General features: G+C 39.3%; 1 pseudogene; it reads left to right on the top strand.

Annotated features, from left to right (window-relative positions):
* The first annotated feature begins 284 nt into the window (after positions 1-284).
* LOC128584370 (ATP-dependent RNA helicase DDX50-like) lies at positions 285-2,669 on the top strand (annotated as a pseudogene).
* Positions 2,670-3,721: the final 1,052 nt, after the last annotated feature.

Raw genomic sequence — 3,721 nt, 5'->3', positions numbered from 1 at the left:
ATGGTGCTTCTCAGAAGCATAAATGACAGTGCATGAAAAATACACCCAGTTGGAAAATACTCTACTTGGAAGAAAAATCATTATTCTTTCCCTTCCAGCCTAGGCCAGCAGTTTCGGTTTCTGTACATTGTGTTTTCTTGAAGAAAAGTACATCTAATTTGTTTGTCATTTAATAAATAATCGGTAGGAGGAAAAAATAGAAATCAGCAGTTACGCTGGCCAGGCGGCCGCCCTGCCCCCGCTTCCTTTCACGCTGTCGCTGCCCATGGGTGGTTGTGGCCACTGTGCCTGGAGGGAGGCGGTGGTGGCTGCGGCGGCGGCCAGTAATGCCTGGGAAACTCCTCTGGGGGGACATCATGGAGCTGGAAGCACCCTTGGAGGAGTCCGAGAGCCAGAGGAAGGAGAGGCAAAAGAGCTTTATGGATATCGGAATTTCGGATAAGGGATTATGGACCTGTACTTCCCTTATAGGGTTGTTATGAAGATTTAAACAAGGTAAGATGAAAACACATTACACAATGCTGAGTGATAGAAGGAAGTCAAGGCACCATTATGACTCAGATGAGAAATCAGAAACAAGAGAAAATGGTGTTGTGAAGGACTTGGATGCTCCCAAGCCCAAAAAAGCTAAAATGAAAGAGAAGCTAAATGGAGACACTGAAGAAGGATTTAATAGACTTTCAGGTGAATTCTCTAAATCTCATAAGTCAAGAAGAAAAGATCTACCAAATGGAGATATTGATGAATATGAAAAAAAATGAAAACGAGTATCATCCTTAGATAGTTCTACTCATAAATCAAATGACAGTAAACTGGAGGAGACACTAACACGTGAACAGAAAGAAGGAGCCTTCTCAAATTTTCCTATTTCTGAAGAAACTATAAAGCTTCTGAAAGGTCGAGGGGTAACGTATCTCTTTCCTATTCAAGTTAAGACCTTTGGTCCTGTCTATGAAGGAAAAGATTTAATAGCTCAAGCCCGGACAGGAACAGGAAAGACATTCTCTTTTGCCATCCCCTTGATTGAAAGACTCCAAAGAAATCAAGAAACAATTTAAAAAAGCCGCTCACCAAAGGTACTTGTTTTGGCTCCAACAAGGGAACTGGCAAACCAAGTAGCCAAAGACTTCAAAGATATAACTAGGAAGCTCAGTGTGGCATGTTTTTATGGTGGAACATCATATCAAAGCCAAATTAATCATATTTGAAATGGTATTGACATCTTGGTTGGTACCCCTGGTCGTATCAAAGACCATTTGCAGAGCGGCCGATTGGATCTTTCTAAACTGCGCCATGTTGTGCTTGATGAAGTGGATCAGATGTTAGATTTAGTTTTTGCTGAGCAAGTTGAAGATATTATTCATGAATCCTACAAAACTGATTCTGAAGACAATCCTCAGACTTTACTTGTTTCTGCAACTTGCCCACAGTGGGTACACAAAGTTGCAAAAAAATACATGAAATCTAGATATGAACAGTTTGACCTTGTTGGAAAAATGACTCAAAAGGCTGCAACTACTGTGGAACATTTGGCCATCCAGTGTCATTGGTCTCAGAGGCCCGCAGTTATTGGAGATGGCCTTCAAGTCTACAGTGGTTCTGAAGAGAGGGCTATTATTTTCTGTGAGACCAAGAAGAATGTAACAGAAATGGCCATGAATCCACACATAAAACAGAATGCCCAGTGTTTACATGGAGACATTGCACAATCACAAAGAGAAATTACGCTGAAAGGCTTCAGAGAAGGTAGTTTTGAAGTTTTGGTGGCAACCAATGTGGCTGCCCATGGTTTGGACATTCCTGAGGTTGACCTGGTGATTCAAAGTTCTCCTCCTCAGGATGTTGAGTCCTATATCCACCGCTCTGGATGCACAGGTAGAGCTGGCTGGACAGGGATTTGTGTATGTTTTTATCAACCAAGAGAAAGAGGTCAACTAAGATATGTGGAACAAAAAGCAGGAATTACTTTTAAACGTGTAGGTGTTCCTTCTACAATGGATTTAGTTAAGTCTAAAAGCATGAATGTCATCAGGTCTCTGGCTTTAGTTTCTTATGCTGCTGTTGATTTTTTCCGACCATCAGCTCAGAGACTGATAGAAGAGAAGGGGGCAGTGGAGCCCCCTTTGGCTGCAGCATTAGCCCACATTTCTGGTGCATCAAACTTTGAACCACGATCTTTAATCACCTCTGATAAGGGGTTTGTGACCATGACTTTGGAAAGCCTAGAGGAAATACAGGATGTCATCTGTGCTTGGAAAGAACTTAACAGAAAGCTGAGTAGTAATGCTGTGTCCCAGATTACCAGAATGTGCCTCCTAAAAGGAAATATGGGTGTTTGCTTTGATGTTCCCACAGCTGAGTCAGAAAGGTTACAGGCCGAGTGGCATGATTCAGACTGGATACTCTCAGTGCCAGCCAAACTACCTGAAATTGAAGAATATTATGATGGAAACACATCTTCTAATTCCAGACAGAGAAGTGGCTGGTCAAGTGGCTGGTCAGGCAGGTCAGGTCGATCAGGTGGTCGATCTGGTGGCGGGTCTGGTAGACAGAGTCGACAGGGGAGTCGCTCAGGAAGTCGACAAGATGGTAGAAGACGAAGTGGGAACAGAAATCAATCAAGAAGCAAGGGCCACAAATGGAGTTTTGATTGGGTATTGGATAGTTAATCTACCAGTGTGAGCTTGCCTATTTCTGCCTAATTATGTACATTATCTACCAAAAATTAAGTCATCATAGTTGAGGTAAGTGTATGCTATTTGCAAAGAAGTTGGTTGTATTTTTTTAAAAAGTATTTCACAAGAATGGTTGTAAACAAATCTACTTATCCAGTTATACCTTTGAATAAAAAAATCTCCTTTTATTGTCTCTTTTCAAAAAAAAAAAGAAAAGAAATCAGCAGTTACCCTTGAAATGAGGTCATTTTCAAAATCATTAATCAAGAGTAAAAATATGGAAATATTCTCTAGGGTTTATACAAATATGAGGATCCTGCACCCGTCTTATTAAAAGAAGAATTATAATAGGCCTCGTGTACTTATTCTATCTTTACTGTTTAATGTATATGATACTAGTATTTAGATGTAATAACTACTTTACTGGAGCGATATTTTTTTTAAGTAATTTGCTTTTGATATTTTATAGGCTCCTTTAAAAATCTTACTATGGTCTATTAAACAGCATCAAGAACTAAACGCTGTTCTCCAGGCTGCTGAGTAAATATGAATTTCACAGTTAAATACATAAAATAATGATTACATCCAATGGTCATGAGGGACATGTTTTTAGGAGTATACTAATTAAACTACATCCTTCAGACAACATGTTTCTACACTTACTAGCAATGAACCATATCTGATTGGTCATTAAGTAATTAGGAATGCTAATGTAAATAAAGTGTCATTCAAACAGGGCTTTGGGACTGGAGATGTATCATATATTTTGTCTTCTGGTCTGAACTATATACAGATCAATGAAATAAAATAAACAAGTGAAAAGGTACTGAAGACCAAAAAGAAACGATGGTTCTGTCACTTACAGCTAAATAGATGTCATACTTTTAAACAGTGTTTTTCTGAAATTGTGACAGTGTAACAGTGTTGTAAATGAGAGGAAAAAATGGCTTAGATGATGATTCTTTGTTTTTCTATGCCTAGTATTTATATTTCCACGTGTGCCTGTCTGTGTAGGAATCTAGTACTTATGAAAGGTTCAAGAAGAT

Source organism: Nycticebus coucang, chromosome 4, assembly GCF_027406575.1.
Source record: "Nycticebus coucang isolate mNycCou1 chromosome 4, mNycCou1.pri, whole genome shotgun sequence".
Taxonomy (NCBI): Eukaryota; Metazoa; Chordata; class Mammalia; order Primates; family Lorisidae; genus Nycticebus; species Nycticebus coucang.
Note: the sequence above shows the minus strand (reverse complement) of the source record. Positions and strands in the feature narration are given on the sequence as shown.